Below are 22,051 nucleotides of genomic sequence, written 5' to 3'. Positions count from 1 at the left end.
ACACCTCCGTTTTGGAGTGTTAGAGGACAAGTTGGGACAAGTCTATCTCAGCTTTCAGTGGCTTACCAGTCGAGTGAGTATAAGAGAAATTGTGGAGAGCTGGGCACTCCAAAACGGAGGTGTTCCAACTTGCCCCTTAAGGTTTCCAACGGAGGTGTTTTTCCTGTCGCGACCCCCGACCGCGGGGGGTCGACTCTGCCCGCACGTTCTTTCATTACAAAATGTCCGTTAACAATGGAATGTCCGAATAAACTCCTCATGCCGACTTCTTCTGAAAGTTCTCTGTTCTCTGACGACTTCCTGGGTCAACAGAGCCTGAAATGTGGAAGTTTTCAACTTGAAACGGCGAGACGCTGCCGCCTCGAAGCGCAGGCGCCGTGGGCCGTCCTTAAAGCGACAGTTACAGACCAAAATCTCTCATCAGCCGTTAAACTTTTTACCGAAAACCAGCTGAATTTATCTAATGGTGTCCACTCAGTTGTGCCTTACAGTTTTGAAAACATTTTGATCAAACAAAGCAGCAGTCTGAGCCATTCCTAAACAATGAAATAAATCGACGAGAGGGTGGGCAACTCCTCACTCAAAGACTGCCCACAGGCGAATGACGTAACCGACAGGCGTGAAAAAACTCTCGCATGCCCACGAGGGTTCAAGCATGTCTGATGTACCCACATGTGATTCAAATCCATATGGTTTTTGAAAAAAATAATAAAGTCGGATACTTTTCTAATAGACCTCGTATATATATACCTTCAACAAAAATATAAATGCAACACTTTTGGTTTTGCTCCCATTTTGTATGAGATGAACTCAAAGATCTAAAACTTTTTCCACATACACAATATCACCATTTCCCTCAAATATTGTTCACAAACCAGTCTAAATCTGTAATAGTGAGCACTTCTCCTTTGCTGAGATAATCCATCCCACCTCACAGGTGTGCCATATCAAGATGCTGATTAGACACCATGATTAGTGCACAGGTGTGCCTTAGACTGCCCACAATAAAAGGCCACTCTGAAAGGTGCAGTTTTGTTTTATTGGGGGGGATACCAGTCAGTATCTGGTGTGACCACCATTTGCCTCATGCAGTGCAACACATCTCCTTCGCATAGAGTTGATCAGGTTGTCAATTGTGGCTTGTGGAATGTTGGTCCACTCCTCTTCAATGGCTGTGCGAAGTTGCTGGATATTGGCAGGAACTGGTACACGCTGTCGTATACGCCGGTCCAGAGCATCCCAAACATGCTCAATGGGTGACATGTCCGGTGAGTATGCCGGCCATGCAAGAACTGGGACATTTTCAGCTTCCAAGAATTGTGTACAGAACCTTGCAACATGGGGCCGTGCATTATCCTGCTGCAACATGAGGTGATGTTCTTGGATGTATGGCACAACAATGGGCCTCAGGATCTCGTCACGGTATCTCTGTGCATTCAAAATGCCATCAATAAAATGCACCTGTGTTCTTCGTCCATAACAGACGCCTGCCCATACCATAACCCCACCGCCACCATGGGCCACTCGATCCACAACATTGACATCAGAAAACCGCTCACCCACACGACGCCACACATGCTGTCTGCCATCTGCCCTGAACAGTGTGAACCGGGATTCATCCGTGAAGAGAACACCTCTCCAATGTGCCAAATGCCAGCGAATGTGAGCATTTGCCCACTTAAGTCAGTTACGACGACGAACTGGAGTCAGGTCGAGACCCCGATGAGGACGACAAGCATGCAGATGAGCTTCCCTGAGACGGTTTCTGACAGTTTGTGCAGTAATTCTTTGGTTATGCAAACCGATTGTTTCAGCAGCTGTCTGAGTGGCTGGTCTCAGACGATCTTGGAGGTGAACATGCTGGATGTGGAGGTCCTGGGCTGGTGTGGTTACACGTGGTCTGCGGTTGTGAGGCTGGTTGGATGTACTGCCAAATTCTCTGAAACGCCTTTGGAGATGGCTTATGGTAGAGAAATGAACATTCAATACACGAGCAACAGCTCTGGTTGACATTCCTGCTGTCAGCATGCCAATTGCACGCTCCCTCAAATCTTGCGACATCTGTGGCATTGTGCTGTGTGATAAAACTAAAGAGAAGAAGAAATAGAGCCTTTATTGTCATTGTACACATTAAATTTTGCAGAGTAAAATTTACTCTGCTGGGGTAACATTTGGTCCCAGTACAAATAGAGTTAAATATACTCTGTCACAGAGCTCAATCAACTCAACACAGTGTAAAATCAACTCTTAATATTGGAGTAGAACAACTTGAATTGACAAGACGGTGTTGTCAACCAAACGGTCCTGCCTAAAGATCTGTCCGCCCTGCCTTCACTGCGCACGCATCATCAACCGTGGTTCATTGATTATCACCTTGTTTCTGCATCAAACTGAACTCTAGTCATCATCTACGGTATCTCAGTGACAGATATCTGAAACTTTTGTACAACAATCATTTCCACATACATTCAGCATTATTTCATCATGAAAGACGGAGGACGTGATCAGAGCACTGCCGCTACACAAGCTGATAGCTGTTGTGTTCACTGCGCCTCCGTCATTTCAAAGTCTCACCGATTATCGCCTCGTTTCTGCTTAAAACTGACTTTAGAATGATTTAAGAGGTTTTACCTTGTCATCTGATGGTTAATAACCCCATTAATCCATTTGATCACTTTGGGTGAAGAAAGTCCATCTCAGGGGAGCTGCTGTGGTCTCAAATGATGCATGCGCAGTGGAGGCAGGGCGGACCGATTTTTACGGGAGAGCGTTCGGTCTGAGACAACAGTGGAGCTGATTTCACTCTATAATAGAATTTATTTTACTCTATTTAGACTGGGACCAAATGTTATCTTGGCAGAATATATTTACTCAGCAAAATTTACTGTGTACATATGGAGCAAGATTTGTCCTCTGCATTTAACTCATCCCATTTCCAGTTAGACACAATCCAACCACACAGTCCAGTGCCCGGGGACCAACTCCAGATGGAGACGCTGCCTTGGTCAGGGGCAGAGAAGAAGCAGACCCTAAATAAGCATGTTTTTGATTGTGGGAGGAAACCCACGCAGACATGGGAGACCATGCTATCACCACACAGAAAGGGTGGGAAGCGATCCCATGACCTTCTTGCTGTGAGGTATCAGTGCTAACCACCAAACCACCGTGCCTCCGCATGAGTATTAAAGTGACTAAGTTCAACCTCTTTGCACCCTGTGCCTGACTTTACAATCAGACTGTGGAGCCTGCATGTAACAAAGTTGGACATGCACTCTGCATTTAAGACTGTGCATCATACATACTTTTTCTTTTTCAGACTGTTTTTTTCATTGAATTTTCGAACATGCATCCTCATCCATTACGAAAAAAATCTTTCATGACTGTTTAATCATTGAGAGCTTTTCAGAGCTTTATTAATTGCAACAAAATATTTTAATTCTTATGTCACAGACATCAGGTACGCAGAGCAGGAGAGCAAAATGTTAAAGGCAGCAATTGAGGGACCGAGGTTGTGAGAGTGAAATGTGAGAAGAGCTGCCGGTACAATCACACACCTGCTGGGATGGAAGCAGAGAACAGAGCTTTGCCAGTACTTTAGGTGTAATCATACTTCTATTGTAGTTAACAACTGGACCTTTGTGGCTCTGAGCTACAGGGGGCAAAACCTGAGTCCTGGCCCTTCAAATCACCATATCGTTAACGTTTGACAAAATAAGAGTAGAACTATAGGGTCAAAAGATTCTAAATATGTAAGGTTGAACAGAGAGCTGAATCAAGTTCAGAAAGAAGGAATGGCATACCAAATATGGAATTTTGACTTTCTTTGCATTGAATTTACAGGAAAATTACAATATTAGTTACTTATTTGTTCATTTAACGATTGCTCAATGTTTAATTCAACATCACCGAGTTTAACAATATTCTCTTGACCTGAATGCAACTCTTGTCAATTTGCTGGATTTAATTGTGCCACTAATTGTTCAACCACACCTGCCTGGATTACAGTGGCCATTGTTTCTGGCACGTTTGTGAGACTTCAAGTGCAAATGTGGTTTTTAAGAGTGTAAATGGTAGAAATCAAAATCTGAGTATTTTGGGTTTTATTGCCTAGACTTTATCGACAGCAAGAAAACAACAAACAAACAAAAAACAAAAAATAAACAAACTTATTATTCTGATCTAATTTGTAAAAATAAACAGAACTCGAAAGTCTTGATTGATACTGTCACCAAACCTGTTGATGGACATTTTTTTCTTTTGACAATCAAATTAAATATATTAGGACTCAAATATACCAGTGAATTTTACCATTGGTGAACTTGTGACTAATTTTGTGTGAATGTGGATAGAAGAAGGTGGTTTTTGATACCATTTCTCTTAGTAATTTGTAATCCCATACTTGCCATGACATTCCTGCTGTTTCTCTTCGTAATTTGGCCAAAATGGTGATGAACGCCAGAGGAGCCACCTGTATTTTTGATAGGCTGGCAACTAGCCTGTTTAAGGAGTTGTGACAATTATTAGACCTCACAATGTTAAATATTCCATCACAGCTGGCACTGTCTCTGCTTGCTTTAAAAAAGTTACCAAAAACACACACGTCTAACGAAACCTAGCCTTGACCCTGGTTTACTAGGTAGTTACCAACCAATGTTAAATCTACCTTTCCGACACAGGGACAGGGATTGACTTCATTGAAAGCTATATCATTTTGTACAGTGTTATATTTAAACAAACATAAAACTGTCTGCATTAATTCATGTAACTGATATCTCATAATTCTCTCTGCACCCCTTCATATTTTTGAAATCAAAATTATAATACATTTTGCAGTCTGGCAGCAATCTGTTTTGCCATAAACAAAAAACAAATAAAAAAATTAAACCTGCAGCTTTAAGGTGCCAGATGTTGGACACAAGTGTGTGTGTGTGTGTGTGTGTGTGTGTGTGTGTGTGTGTGTGTGTGTGTGTGTGTGTGTGTGTGTGTGTGTGTGTGTGTGTGTGTGTGTGTGTGTGTGTGTGTGTGTGTGTGTGTGAGAGAGAGAGAGAGTGTGTTTTTAGACCCTTTTCTTTTTTCATTGCTTGGGTTTGGTTTATAAATCAGAGCATACATATGGGGTCAGGAAATGCAGATGGACCCACATCATTTGTTCACACCCACATCTACCTGGCCTGTCTCATGACAAGCCAGGTAGATGTGGATGTGAACAAACCCTGACCTGTGTATTGCTATAAGGTAGAGACTGGTTTTCTGATTGCTATGAATAGAGATGATGCTGAAATCCTGTTATTGTTGGACCTTAGTTCATCTTTTGATGCAATTGATTATTCTGTTTTGCTGAACAGATGTCAGACCAGGTACATGATTGGTTAGCATCATTTTTTTCGATTGATTGCTATTTGTGTTGTAAACAAAATCACTTCTAAATCCTCTGTAGTGAAATGTGGGATATCTCAGGGTTCTGTTGTGGGCCCTTTGTTGTTTTCACTTTCTATTGCACCTCTTGGAGCTGATTTCCACTGTTATGCTGATCACACTGAATTTTGCATGCCCACAACAGCTAATAATTTCCCTGAAAAAAGTTCTTGGAGAAGTATTTGGTTTTAATTATGGATGTCAGGTAATTTCCTACTTCAAAATTCTGAAAGTACTGTGATGATGATGATATCGATGATTGGTCCTACAATACAGACATCTGTGTCTACATGATCAGTTGTCATTATCATTGGATACCTGTGTTATTCATCATACTGATAAAGTAAAAAAATCTTGGGATGGCATTTGTTACAACACTGTCTTATAGTATGCTGTCCATGGCTGATGGAGAGACACTGATGCATGTATTTGTTTCATGTAGAATTGATTATTGTAATGTTTTGTTTTCTCATTTGCCACAGACACTAGTATTAGCGGTCTTTAATTGATTCAGAAAACTGCTGCTAAGGGTCGTATCTCAGTGGACCACAACTGTTGGAAAGTAGCTGGAGACAGATTCTCAGTTGGTATCTCACAGATACCAACAGACAGATTCTCAGTTGGTATCTCACTCAATTGGTACTATGGACATGTTCACATGTCACCTGAATGTCGGCATATATATTGCACTGACTCACGAAAAATATGTTTGAGCACTGTTCCTCTCCCTTCAGCCCCGTTTACACATAGACGGTAAGAGCTCCCGGAAGCGTCCCGGAAGAGTTTTTGGCCGTCTTAAGGATCAAACGCCGTTGTCAACGCCGGCACTAGGGGGCGTGGCTTAGTTCCGGCTTTACCGGGAATCGTCGAAAAAATTATTCAACATGTCGAATAATTCCGGGAGCGCTCCCGGAGAATTCGCGTGACGACGGAGACAACGCGAACAACGGCGTTTGATACTTTTTAATCGCTGTTTTATCCTGCCCCTTCCTGTAGTGCTGCAGTTTACACCGCCGTAATTGGCGGCCAGCGTTGTATCCCTAACCAACGGCGTGTAAAACGGCGATAGAGCCCACATCGGCGTCCTCAAAGGTGTTGTAACCGGCGACAGAGGCAGACAAAACGGCGGCGCTAGCAGACAGTATGCCGTTCTAAACGCCACCTCCTGGTTAACAGCGTTCCAAACGGCCAATAGGCGGCGGTCAGTATAAAAACGCTAGAGCGCTGCATGCAGGCCTCTCACTCGCGGCCAGCTCCAGATATTTTTTCAGAGAAGCTCCAGTATGCCTCCTAAAAGAAAATTGGCAGCGGCAAGGACTTACCAAGAGGTCTGGCTCAGAAGCAGATGGAGGCCTGTGGTGGAGACGAGCAACACGTTGAGGAGGGGAAAAGGAAAGGAGAAGAAAACGCTGAGAGATGAGCTTCCTCCCCCTGCAGTGACAGCTACTTCAGCCTATTATACTCTGGGGGCGGTGCCTATATGCAAAAGTTCCTGGAGTAACGCAGGATTTGCCTGGATAAATCCAGCGGTACACAGGGCATTATCGGCGGCAGCAGAACACCACCATTCTCACGCGCATCTTAACCTGCGATTGTAAAGGATAGAACTGGGTATTAACCCCCGTTGCCTGACGTGTGCTGGATGCTACGGCGTCAAAACGGCGCTTTATTTGGCGGATTTAGCTGCATTTTTTCCGCGTATTTGCGGCTAGTACGGTGCTCAAAACGCCAGAGAAATGCTCCGCCCCTTTCCACCGCGACAACAGCTGGAACTACCGTGAACTTCGGTCTACATACTACCCGCCGACAAAACTGTCTATGTGTAACCTGGGCTTTCATCTCTGCTATTTCGGCGTGCTCCCAGAGGAGCTTGTTTGTGTCTCCCATATGGAATGTCAATGCCAGGAATCCTCAATTTTGTTTCCAGTCCCTCACAATATAGTTTCATCCATTGACAATGAAGTTCTCTCACAATTCTCACACGTTTTGAGCCATGGACACTACATTCAGAGGGCTCTGCAATGCCTGTGACAGCTCTGTGACTATGTGCTGAGGATCTTACCAACTTTGAACTGTTCAAAATGTGAGCAAAACCCTGCAACCCAAGTGAGGGTATAGCGATACTCCACAAATGCCATGCTCAATCTATCACAGCCCAGTCAGATAGCACCCAAACAACGATCTAACCATCACCAGGAAGTTTGAAAATATGACACCAATTTTGGCCTGACTTCATGGGCTTCCTGTTCATGTGAGATCCAATTTCAAAGTTTGATTGTGAACTTATAAAATTAGAAATGGATTAGCACCTTCTTACTTAGTAGATTTAGCAAAACATTGCATGTTAACCTGTGCTATTCACTCTCACAGTGCAGGATTGCTGTGTGTGTGTCTGAAAGTACCATCACACTGTGACAGGCTAAGAAAACTGATGAGTGCAATAGTGACTGCAATCATTTTTCCAGTGGTAATAATTGCCTAATCCTTCAGTCTTCAGACAACCACCAAATGCAGGTGTGCAGTTTCTGAACAGAAGACCAAGAGATAACACAGGGCTATCACTAACATCTATCAGAAGTAAACTGGCAAGCTAATGAAGGAAATAAAACAAAAGTACATGACAAAAGGGTAAACAATCGTGCCACAGTCTCAAAGTTTCAGTCTCAAAATTTTGAACATGCACAAAACTTTACAAAGGACTTGCCAGACATAAGCTGACAACAATACATATTAATGAATGAGAAAAGGATTTGTACAGGACAAAAAGGGGCACAAACAGACATCAAAATTTCCTATCTGTTACTCACACGTCCCCCCAGTCTGATACAGTGTGAATTTGCCTTAAGTTAAAGAAAAAGACTGAGCCACAGGGCCTATTTTTAAGTGTGACCATTTTTATAGAATAGTTTGCCAGTTGAGTCATTTAACTCCCTGGGACCGACGCCGTCATATACAACAGCTGAGACCAAGTTTAACTAAATTATAAATAACTTTTTAATGATATGAGATAGAAGCTTACTCTTTTTTTTTTTTTGCTGAAAAGTTAACTCCACGGACTTTCAATCCAGCTTTCCACCATCTTTGTACTCCTCATAGAAGCTGTGTGATGACATGCGCAATGTGAGTGTCCAATCAGAATTGGTTCACCGTCACATGGTTTTCCAAAATCAAATCGTAGGGCAGATTTACCTCACGAGATACACCAAAGATTGTTTTTAGGAGTGATGTGTTACTACTTGGCCCTTTTGAATAGCCCCCTGGCTGCAGGCTCCAATGCGCCCTGCGCCATTACGCACAGTGATCAGTGAAAGTGAGCAGACGGAGGGCCTCTGATGACAATCTCACATGCTCAAAGAAAGAGTGTGTGAGTCAAGCCCCTTTCACACCGGACCTGCTTCGAGTTGCTTCCTGTGGTGTCATGACGATGCAGGAATATCTGTGTCAGGTGCGTGCAGCAGAGGGCAGAGAGGAGGTGAGAATGCAGCCTGCAGGTTCTCTGCACAGAGAAATCAAAGTGCACAGTCTGGCTGCAGCCAAACTGAGCACTTCTAGTTTATATTTGTTCTTGTGCTGAGCTGCAGGTCTGCACTCTGAGTTCTGTTATAGTTTATCTTTCCTCCTTTGACCGCAAGATTTGCGTGTGCGCGAACAAACTATCCGTGAGCAAATGTGGAGATGTCTGGAGTTATACTGGATGTGGACATGTCCTGTCTCTGGCAATCAGTCTGTGAGCAGGACTTATGTCCTTTTTTTAACACAGTGATGAGAGCGTTTGAAGGGAGAGCAAGGAGCGCAGCCGGCCTTTTTTTTTCTTTTAATTGTTCACATGAGCGCGCGAACGAATCATCCGTGAGCGGACTGGAGGTGAGCGGACTGGAGATGTCCGGACTTTTTTCTGGATGTGGACATGTCCTGTCGCTGGCAATCAGTCTGTGAGCAGGACTTTTATGGATTTTATTTAAACACTTTTGTGAGAAGAACAAGGAACTGCAGTCAGCTTTTTTTTCTGTGCTCTTTGAGCATGTAGTTTCACTGCACTGTGTACACGGTATAAAAATAATCCTGCGTGATTTATACTTCAGGAACAATGGAACACAGCAGGAATTATAAATTGGTGTTGGGTAATGTTGTCTTGTGAGGGTGTGGCTTCCAGTCACACCCTCACAAGATGCGCTGAAACCACTTCATTTCTGTGTCGAGCAGAGGACGCAAAAAAATTAAACATATTTAATTTTTGGCATCCGATTTGCTTTGTCCTTTGCATCCCTCGTGCTGTTGTGGCATCGAGCTGCATCGTCTTGGCACTGAGTTGCTTCCATGCAGCATCATCATGACGCTGCCCGATGCAACTGAAAGCAACCCCGGTGTGAAAGGGGCTTTAGGATTGCTCCACTAGTTTTCCTGTGAATGTTACTAGATAAGCCTGTGGCAAGATCTCTCGCTCCGGTGTAAAGCACTGTTTACCATATCAGTGGAGCGAGGGGGCGTGCTCCTCAGAGTGTAAATGGGCCTCGAAGTGTGAAAGCTGCTTTCAGAGCAGGAGAGAACAAACACACAGTCAACCTCTTAGAAGAATAAGTTTGTGATGTGACCTTTGTTTAATAACAGACAGAAATTGCTTTGAGATGAAGACAAAATGCATAGACCATTTTGTATATATTGTTCAAAATGTGCATTTGTGTTTATTGTTTGAACCATTGTGTTGTACAGTCTTTCACACAAGACCCCAAATTATAAATTGTTGTTTATTATAGTTTGCTGTGTGTTTTGAATAAATGTGTGTGAAAATTATTTCCGCTTTATTTTTTCCTTTATTTCTGTAAAAAATGATTACATTTATAAAACATCACTATAGCATATATATTCTGAAAGTACAGGTTGTCCTGACAAAAGAGACATAAAACTTGATTGTGGGATGCAGGGAGAGCTGTTAAAAGCAATAATACAACATTTCTGCCATGCGAGTGAACTGTCCAAAAAATTCCCTCGGACCCCAGAGGGTTAAACAGATATGCATTATGAGTATGTATGTATGCATTTATTTGTATGTATTTGACTGGTGTTGTTTATATAGTTCATTCATTCATTTTCTATACCCGTTTACTCCAATTAAGGGTCAGTGGGGGCTGGAGGCCATCCCAACAGTCTTAGGGTATAAAGTGTGGTACACCATGGACAGGATGCCAGTCTGTCGCAGAGTAACATACAGACAGACCAACACAATCACACAAGCACACATGCCTATGCTCAATTTAAAGTTACCAGTTCTCCTAACCTGCATGTCTTTCAAAGTGGGAGGAAGCTGGAGCAAACCCACACAAACACGAGGAGAACATGCAAACTCCACAAAGAAATAACCCACGTGGGAAGCGATCCCACGACCACCTTGCTATGAGGCAACAGTGCGAACCACTAATCCACCATGCAGCCAGTTTATATAGTACATACATACATACATATATACATCTCCATACATCTTCAACTGCTTATCCGAGATCAGGTCGTGGGGGCAACAACTCGAGCATAGGACTTTCCCAGGCCACATTAACCACCTCTGACTGGGGGATACTGAGGCCAGTGTGGAAATATAATCTCTCCACCTTGTCCCCAGGGTCTTTTCCCAGCTGGACATGCCTGGAAAACCTCCCTAGGGAAGTGCCCAAGGGGCATCCTTATCAGATGCCCAAACCACATCAGCTGGCTCCTTTCAATATGAAAGAGTAGCATTTTTACCCAGAGCCCCTCACAAATGGCCGGGCTTCTCATCCTATCTCTAAGGGAGACACAAGCCATCCTCCTGAGGAAACCCATTTTGGCTGCTTGTGCCTGCACTCTAGTTCTTTCGGTCATGACCCAACTTTCATGACCATAGCTGAGTTGGAGCGAACGTTGAGCAGCAGATCGAGAGCTTCGCCTTTTGGGTCAGCTCCCTCCCAGTATGGTAGAACAAATGTAGTTCCGTCCCAGTTACATTGATTCTCCGGCCAATCTCACACTCCATTGTCCCCTCACTCATGATCAAGATGCCAAGGTACTTGAACTCCTTCACTTGGGGAAAGACCTCATTCCTTACCTGGAGTTGACAATCCATTGGTTTCCTGCTGAGAACCATGGCCTCAGATTCAGAGTTGCTGATCCTCATTCCAGCCGCTTCACACTCGGCTGTGAATCGACCCAGTAACTGCTGGAGGTCACAGACTGCTGAAGCCAACAGGACAACATCATTTGCAAAATGCAGTGATGAGACCCTGAGCCCACCCAACTGAAGACCCTCCTCTCCGCGACTGTGCCTCGATATCCTGTCAGTGAATATCACAAACAAGATTGGTGACAAGCCACAGCCGTGGCAGAGGCTAATCCCCACCGGAAACAAGTCCGACTTACTGCCGAGAACCCAAACACAGCTCTCGCTTTGTGAGTACAGAGAATGGATGGCTCTGAGAAGGGACCCCTCACTCCATAGTCCTGCAGCACATCTCACAGTATTTTCCAGGATACCCGAACATACACCTTCTCCAAGTCCACAAAACACATGTAGACTAGATGGTCATACTCCCAGGCCCCTTCCAGGATCCATGTTAGAGTGAAGAGGTGGTCAGTTGTTCCACAGCCAGGACAGAACCCACATTGTTCCTCAATCTGAGGTTCGACTATTGGCCAAACCCTCCTTTACAGCTCCCTGGAGTAGACTTTACCATGGAGTCTGAGTAGTGTGATGCCCTTGTAATTGGCACACACTCTCTGCTCCCCATTTTTACATATTGGGACCACCACCACAGTTCAATCCTTAGGCACTGTCCCAGACCTCCACGCAATATTGAAGAGAGGTCTTATCCAAGACAGTCCCTCCACACCCAGAGCCTTCAGCCTTCAGCATCTGGACGGATGTCATCAACCCGCCTACGAGCATTGCTATTGTGGAGTTGTTTGACTACCTCAGTGACTTCCACAAGGGAAATTGATGATGATCCCCCATCAGCTTCCAGCTCTGCCTTCACCACAGAGGAAACTCCAGTCTGATGCAAGTGTTCCTCCGAGCACCCGAATACCTCCTCATTTGTGGTCAACAGAGTCCTATCTCCTGAGGTGCCTCACAGTCTGCAGAGCACCTTGGTGCTGACCGAAAGTCCTTTATCATATCATAATAATTAATATAATATTAAGTAAAAGCATGAAAATTGCCATATTTCTTATTATAGTTATTCAAACAAGAATGTTAAACAAATTGTTAAATATCAAATGCACTTTGCACATGCAGGGGAATTCTTAGGAATATGTGTGACATATTGTTTTTACTTTTCTTGTAATATCATATGAAACGTCATAAACAGATATAGATTAAAATAAGTCAGAATTATATAAAAAAATACAAACTAAGTTAACATTTGAATAATCTTTACAGTTATTGCACTTTCCTCAGCCTGGCCAGGCAGCTGATAGCTTTCCAGCTGCTGCTGTTAAATCATATTCTCCTGAATATATCCTCAAAGTGCAAAGCCAGTAATTAGGCCCATTGTTAACAGACGGAAGGTGACTAACGGAGGCTAAGCTAATATTAAAGTTAAGACTTAAATGTAATTAACATGTCAGAAGTGCAGTTTGTCACACTCCGTCCGTCCGTGGTTACTGCAGAGAACAATAATAAAGCTGCTGAATGAAATGTTTAAATATACCTCTGAAATGTCACGTCATTTAAAAAAAACCCTGCCCTTTTACTAACCCCCTTTGAACTAGAAGAAAAAAAACATCTGCAACATGACACACAGTCGGTATTTGGACAGTGATTTTTTTTTTTTTTTTTTTTTTTTTTTGGGCCTCTGTGCACCACCACAGAGGAGATGAAATAAATCAACCAAATTGTTCTTGCAGAGCCATCTGTCAGGTTTGACTCCAGTGTCTTATCAAAAAATATGACATTAACCATTTAGGAATTATAGCAAATTTTGCACACTGTCCTTCCAGACCAGTATCATGATTATTGACATCACTTTTACAGTCAGTTTTCTTGAGACAACTCAGGTGATGGATACTTGTACATTTCAAAGTCATTGAATATGTCTTGGACTTAATTTCCATCAGTCATTAGGAAATACAAGGTGCTGTTAGGTAATCTGTTGTGAAACTTTTGTCCATTGCATCACCAGTTATACGTCTTCATGGTGGGGTGGCAATAGAAGAGAATAGAATGTAGCCATCTTCGGAAGGTTACATTGGATTTTGCAACAGTTTGTCAGAAGACACACAGGAGCCTCAAGCCTAAATTGGCTGGGTTGTCTAGTACTGAAATCCTTCTCTGTTCCACTCCACCATGAAACTGTGACTGGTGATGCAGCAAACAAATATTGCACTGTGCACAGTTTTTGCTGTCACAGCCACAGCTGTACTGGTGATTTTCCTCACTATTCTTCTGACACAGACCTTCGACTAAAATTCCACTGATATAAGTGGAGAATGGTTTATTGCTGGTCCTCAATAGAGATTTCACATCAGTGTTACTGTTATTGGATTTATGTGCTCTTTGACACAGTTGAAGAGAATTGGGAACTATTTTGGCATTTCTGGTCAGGTACTTACTTGATATTATCAATTGCAGAATTAAAAAAAAATGTCTTTTTTATTTATTTATTTTTTTGCAACAGTTCATCTGAATTTGCTATACTCAGTTATGGAATGCTCCAGTTACTGTTCTAGGTCCATGGTTGTTGTCCTGTAGATAGATGTACATGGTCAGTGGGTGATGTTTTTCATCAAGGTGTGTCTAGCTGCAATACGAAATTGGATGTCTTCTAATTTTGTGGTTTTGAGCTCAGAGAAGACTGAGATGAATGTTGCTGGAATGTTGCTATTAGGTCCAATGGGTCAATGAGTCATTCATCACATTGAAGGAGTTAAAAATCTTGATGTGGTTTTTGATCCAAAAATCAAGTATTGCCTTTTATACTGCATATTAGAGAGTGGCCACCACTGTTCATTCCTCATACGTAATACCCACATCACACATATGCCAATTGAGGCCGAATTGTGTCAGAATGACACATTCGGCCAGAGTCAGGAGTATTGAGGTACAGTCTGAAGACCAGCGGATGGCAGTCTTAGAGCAGTCTACATATTTGGTGACATTCACTCGGCTGTCCCGAGTGTGTTGCACATGTTCAAAACACTCTTGGCGCCATCGAGATGGGACGCACATCTGACAGCAGTCTATGTGCTGTTTTTGCATCATCTGATTGCAGTCTACATACTCTGACGACATCAAAACGGCATCTGAAACGATCTGATTGCGGTTGATTGAGCTCTTAGATCGATCGGTCACAGCAAAGCCTGCAGACATGTTATGTCACGTATGTTCACCTCCACTGGACCCCACCAGGGAAGGCAAAGGAAATGTTGATATGTAATAACATGTATATGGCATCATGTACAGTTGATGTAAACAGCGCACAATTAAACAAAAAGCTCAGTGTGCCGCTGCACCTCTCCATGGTCTCATGCGCAGTAATGCATCATTGCACGCCTCAGAGCTGAACTGATCTCAACGCTGTAATATACATATTACTTGTTCACCATCTAAACTCTATAGGAGGTGACGTGAAACTCTATCCCAGGCCATGACAACGTTATTCAACATGAAACTCACCTCCAGCATGGAATGAGTACAGCGCAGAGTGCACAGGATCCAGCAACCATAGCCTGTGGTGAAAAGCCTCTCACCTGGCTGCTGTGTGCTGCAAATAACCACGGTAAAAATAAATCCCACGTCATAATCCAACCGACATCACGGTGTACAGAGTTGTTTTGTGCTCCTGAAGTGAGCAAAAAAGAAATTAAAGCTTGCTGGAAAGGCTGCGTCTGATGCATGATGTGAAAGCTTGGCCCACTGCCAGCAAACTTTCAGCAAAGCTGTCCAGTGGCACGTGCGCCCCACCATCCAGAGTTTGGACATCGGGCAGTCTTCAGTGCCTTTTATGGCCATCTGACAGCAGTCTGTGTCATCTACATGTTGTCTACATGCACTTTGGATGCCACCATGCAGGTGTGGACAAGGTAGTCTGGCTACATTCTGACACGACTAACCACACCTCTTTCCCTTCCGACTGCATCCCAATATGGCATCCGATTATGGCAGTATTTGCTGCTTCGGCCTGATTCCTGCACATTGTTGCTATGTGTGACAGGGCTTAAGTAACATAGCAATCATTAAACCGGTCTTATCTATGGTAGATACTGAGACACTGCTTTTTGTCTTTATGTTCTCCAGAATGGATTGTTTTAATGATTAACTTACTGCTGTACTCCACAAAGCCTCGGTCCCACCATGAATAATGAGCCATACATGGGTGTGTCAATGATTATTCGAAGAATGATCCATGTTTTAACATATCACATATCTGCTATTAAGGTGCCTCTGTGTGCCTCTCTGTACCTCACATGTGCCTCTAGTGAGCCACGACTGACCTGTCATTTCAGCCCCATCCAGCCTCGAATGGCTCGTGTCACCACATATGATCCACGTTAAGCCACATATGATCCATGTAACGTGATGTTGGTGCACGTTTTGGCATGAGTTTGGTCCAAACCTCCAGCCCTCCCACACCTGGTCCCTTTAAAGTGTGGGTTTTCAGTTCACAGCATCCATTCAAGATGGCACATTTTTTAAACACAGTCCAAAAAATATGCTTCTGTACAGTCAGGCCGGTGTGCATCGTGCGCCAGGCTGCTGTTCACCTGTGTTCCAGAGCCATTAAATGCACCTGACCAGCTATAACTGAACCATGGGTTTCTGGACAGTCACTTCTGTGCTTCTTCTCGCTGGCTTTATTTCTTCCGCGGCTTACAGTCATTTTGACACCATGATCCAACTTTTAACTGTGTTTATCCGATAATGTCTCCAAAATCACTCTTTGCGCGCTGGTGTTCTACTTAAATGCTCGTCTTGAGTGCGAGTCAATGCATCAGCACGCACAGAGCGTGCCTCACCTGATCCATTATAACACGATGTTAAATCTATCACAAACATACTTTTTAGAGCTGCTTATAAAGAAGAAATTAACATGCAACTGTGTTACCAAACTATTACAATATAAACATTCCAAAAAATTACCTTTTAAACTGTTCCAAATATGTTCTCCACCTCAGCGCACAGAGACAGAGAGAGAGAGAAAAGCCCCAAATGTCCTCTGTGATTCCAGAAGTGATTAGAGGTGTTTTGATTAATGCGCTACAAAGTAATTATTTTCTATACAGTGTCCAGCGCACAAAGTAGGTGGGATTCTCATGACGAAGTGCGCGAGAGAGCGAAGCCAAAATAGCCTGTCCTGTCCTCATAGCCGCCAGTTGCTTGGATACTGGGCTTTTAACAGCCTCGTCCTCACTACAAACATGCCTCTAAAATCTTTGTTTGTTCTTGTAGTACCTTGTACACAAACTGCCCCACACTGTTGTTGCTAAATTTTTAACTTCCTGAAATTAATGCCATGCCGAATATTCTACCTCTAAGAGCCTCTCAGAGCCACTATTCTCCCACGATTGTTGAATACCTGGACTCGTTCCAAAAAAAAAAAAAAAAACAACATGCTGCGTGGCTCATTATTCAGTGTTCATTATTCTGTGGGACCAGGGCTTCTGCAAGGCTATGTAAACTTTTGAGCACAACTGTATATATACAAACACGCTGCTTTGCTTGAAATACAGAATGTTTGCTCATCAGTAATGTCCATCTGTGTCACTGATAGTGCAGACACACAGAGAAGATAACAGTGTTTAAAACCAGCCAAGCACGTCTGTTCTGCAACTCATACAGACTGTGTGCATGCCTTGGATGCAGGGGAGGAGCCACAGGGATGAGGGATGGGAAAGCCCCCTAAAAATACCACCCTCGTAAACATCCAAAACAGATTTTTTTGCAAATAATAATAATAATAATAATACAAATAATAATAATAATGGTAATAATAATAGCCATATTCTCCTAGTTTCAAAGACAATAAATTGTAATGATCAGTGGTGTTGTTCAGTGACTGCATGTGTTGTGATTATGGCATGTTGGCGTGACTGATGAATGACTGGCAGCTGGGGGGTGTGATGGGAGGCATCCTCTGTGCTTGGCAAAGGACTGTGGAGGAGCTGGTGAGGGGTACAGCCACAAGTGTATCTGGTTCAGCTTGTTGCTGTATAGTGTAACATCATTTGTAATTTTATGTTGTTGTTTTTTAAGTGCAAAACCTTACTTGATTTTGAAAGAATATATCATAAGCTTTAAAAAAATAGGGTGCCATTTTTTCTTCACATTCTAAGGGTCTGAAATCCAAGATGGCATCCAAAATGGCCTCTGTTTAGCAATAATGCAATATCTTTGCTAACACACAAGATATAATTAAAACAAAGTATGTAAATATAGGGTTTCTGACACAAGGACAAAGGCTATAAAAGGGTTGAGTTTCTCTTGTAAAAACTGTTGAGGCCTAAGGTTCTAAAACATTCTGGACTCACACACGATTCCAACTCATAGAAACTGCATAATTTATTACCACCCTTGAAAAATGACTGCTACCTATTTTCTAAACGCTACCCAGTCGAGAGTTCGTGGATACCCACGGGCAATGTGCTAGTAGTTTGTATAATCTGTTTGTTTGCTGCTCAGCTGGCAAATAAAGCAAAGTCTGAAATCTACAGTTTATGACTTCTTGTTAGATGAAGAGTCTGTCATGTTGGTTAATACACAGTGACACAAATGAGTATTTGATCCACTGTCAATTTTGCACAAAGTCTAGTGTTCTTCTCCCAAGTTCCTTTATCTATTTCTGCTGTCTTTAGGTGGTGCTTCAGGACATCTTTGTAGCGAAGTTTTTGTCTGCCAGGTTTCCTTTTACCTGATGTCAATTCACCATACAGGACAGCTTTTGTAATTTTTATAGTATACACTTCAACTGTGACAGACAGAGTCTAGAAAAAAAAAATCAAAAAATCACTTTGCATGATTTTTAAATAAATAATTGCCATTTTATTGCAAACAAAAATGAGCAGCCACTCCAGCCTGTGGCAGAAACAGTATATATATTTTTAATGTATTTCCACTTGAGGACAGCAGGCACAAGCACACACCTCACGGCATACAGATGTAAGGTCATGTCTTTCAAAACACGGTACATGTTCTCCAGCTATGACTGGCAGACTGGGAGATTTCAACAGCTGCTGCTGTTTGGGGCTGTGTCTCTGTGTTTGTAATGTAACACTTCACTTGCACTGAGCCATCATTTCCAGCTGTCAGTGAGTAACTGGCCAGACATCAGCTGAGAGGTGCTTTGCCCTGCTGTATGCACTCAGACGTGGCTGGCCAGTCCCCATGTGACCATGTCTGTACATACACATCAGCATTTTATGCAAGTGCCCCCCCCACACACACACGAAAAGACACACATGCCATATGTGTTGCAGGGGGGAGTGTGACACATGCACACACATGCCATGTGTTAGGGGAGCTGACAGTCTGGCATGCCACATATGTGTTGCTAGGCTACGCCACACTCGTGGGACACTTTGACATTTTTCATAGACAGGTTGAATGTGGTCGCTTGCTGTCAACTATCATGCAGGGAACGCGGATAGCCATGCCTTTTCTAAGTGCCCTGCGAGTGGTGGTTAGATGCTCGTGTGTGACACCTGGAATTTGGCCGACACCTGCCGAGAGAGGGGTCAAATGGGCACTCGCAGGGCATTCGCTGTCTTTCGGACGCTTGTGTGCACGAATGTTTGTGACGACAGCTGTACGAGGTCTTTGAAGTGGCTCAGACTTTTCATGAGTGGCATGCAATTCCTCCTTCATGCACCAGTTGGCTTCAATCGTGTTATGTGTGAAGGGGCCCTACACATTACACTGCTTGGAAAAACTCATTGTTTCTATGATAAACAAACAAAAATATATCTGTTGATTGGTTTTTTGTGCTGCTGTACTTTGTCCACAAAAAAGACAATCACATAACCTCTGTCATCGTCTCTTGCAGAAGACATGAGTAAAAAAACAAACAAACAACACATAAGTCGGGAGCCATTTAAAAATAATTTTAAAGCACATCATCAATAAAGAGCAGACAGAGCTGTTTGATGACTTCAAAGAGACTAGCTGTCTCAGGGCTTTGATAACGGTCCAAACTCATCTGCTAGGCCGGAGAATCTTGCCTTCAATGTTTTAAGTGCTGTTTGGCAAGCTCCGAGTGGGCTGTCGTGTGTGTTTACTCTGAAGTGATGTCCGTGTTGATGAAAGGCTGCAGAGGTGGTTATCCCTTTGATGGGGTCTCCTGTCTCTGCACAGAACCTTGGATGCTCTTTTGGAGTGGCCATTAAACTAGCAGTATAGTTCAAACACAATCAAAAAGGCAATATGTGGCTTTGCAGCATCACAACACTCGTAGAGGGCATTGATCGCTGCAATGTGCGCTGGATGCCAGCAAAAACTTTTCAGCATTTTTCAGGTCATGTTCACTTTCCCCCAGTGTACACTCACCTATGTGGATTTACTAGATTAGATTTTCCTTTTACATCAAGTTTCTTGGGGAAACTTATTCATTCTCATCCATATATTGCTTTCAAAGAATGTATAAATGTTGAATCCATGGTGCAGTTGATGTGGTTTAGTAGTAAAAACAAAGAATTACATTTTACCATAAAATTGAATAATATGATAATCAAATAATCAGTGTTGTATTTGAACATGTCCAAAGTTAGAATACATTCTCCACATCCCTGGAGAACTAAACCCTTTGATGTACTTATGAGGTTCCTAATAAGTCTGCAGGCTCTGGCTCTGTCCTCCTAGGTTTTTCTGACATTGTGGAAATGTGGCTGAGTCTTACAGGGGGATTATAGGCCCATTGGTATTCCTGAATAGAGACGTGAGAGTCTACAATTTCTCCTGAACAGGACACCAGTCAATCATAAGTTTCTTCCACAGCCAAGCCCATTGATGGACAATGCAGATAAAGGTCTCTATTTTAACAATGGACAGTTTCAGACCCCATTTATGATGATTGTCACCTCCTAGAGCTTGAAGAAAGTCACATGGGTCTATGTATAGGTGCCCTTACACTTGCATGACTTTAATCCACACACTTGCACGAACATCGTGGTGCAGCTGCAGCTTTGCTCTCTCACGTGCGCTTAATGAGGTGGAGAAAGCATTTGGAATAGTCTAAAAAGTATTTGTCATGTTTATATTGTAATGGCTTGGTAAAACAGTTGCATGTTAATCCCTTGTATGCAGCTGTAAAGTATGTTTATGCACACACATGCATTATTTTTGAATTGTTTGCGTAATGTTCACATGAAGTTCATGTAATTAATGCGTGATGGAGATTTTGAACATTTCAAAATTTTCTTCGCACACTTGCACGAAGCTGTGCACAGTTTACAACGGTTTACGATGAGTTTGAGACAAGTTTGCTCTTGTGCACGGCAGAGTGAGTGCAAGTGTCAGGGGGCCTTATCTCTCTCTCTGCCTGCCACTTCAACTACCATTCTGTTCAGGAGTCAGACACATTCACACTGCCCCTAAACTCTCATCAATAGAAAAAGGTCGGATCAGCCTGAAAACACTTTTTACTTATTTGGTCCTATACCCAGTGTGTACTGTGATGGGCCATTTTCTTTTTGTAGGATCTTCAAGCTATTGTTAATGTGTAATTGTCATTGACTGTCCAGTCCTTTGTAAATAAACTAGTCATTCACTGATATTGTGGCAGTTTTTGAAGTAGTAGGAGAGGTGATAGTCTAGTGGTTAAGCGTTGCGCTTGAGACCAGAGGATCCTTTGTTCAAATCCCAGCCTGACCAAAAAATCACTAAGGTCCTTAATCCCCTAGTTGCTCCCGGTGTGTAGTGAGCACTTTGTATGGCAGCACCCTCACATCGGGGTCAGTGTGAGGCATTATTTATAAAGCACTCTGATGCAGATGGAAAAGCGCTATACACAGTGGGGCAAATAAGTATTTGATCCAAGTTCAAGTTCAAACTTGAATTTGAAAATGGTGGGAAATTGAACTAGGTGGGAAAACTTGCAAAATCAACAGTGGATCAAATACTTATTTGCCCCACTGTAAATGTAGTCCATTTACCATTTAGAATTAGCAGTTTTTAAACGGACACCCAGTGGTAACACCACTACTTACTGTGGTCCAGAAAGATGGATGAGTCCTGTGAAATGTGACACCCACTTGTAAAATGCTATATTTGATTGGTGAATTAATGAAACATCAAAAAGAGAAAATGTCACTACAAATGTATGAAAATGTCAAACAAGGAGAATAAAACATTATTCATATATACAGTAGTACTTTTCACTTGATAGGGGCACATTTCAAACATGGACACAGGAGATAGGGACTTGAACAACATATTATTCATTTCGCTGTGACTTTAAAAGTTCTCTTTTCACATTCTCTGTCTGTCTCCTCATAAGTACTTGCTCTCAGAGGAAAATGACAGTGATTCCTGTCGTGCTCTTCAGATAAGACACAGCAGGGAACTCTCTCCAACTGTCTCCCCACTTAATATGCAGCTTCCTGAAGGAAAACCATCACTACTTATTCAAATCCCACGACCCATCTTTTGGACTTATATAGAGTAATATGACTCATTACAAAGTAA

The sequence above is a fragment of the Thalassophryne amazonica genome, chromosome 13, assembly GCF_902500255.1.
Source record: "Thalassophryne amazonica chromosome 13, fThaAma1.1, whole genome shotgun sequence".
Taxonomy (NCBI): Eukaryota; Metazoa; Chordata; class Actinopteri; order Batrachoidiformes; family Batrachoididae; genus Thalassophryne; species Thalassophryne amazonica.
The sequence above is the reverse complement of the archived record's forward strand: the minus strand, read 5'-3'. Positions refer to the sequence as shown.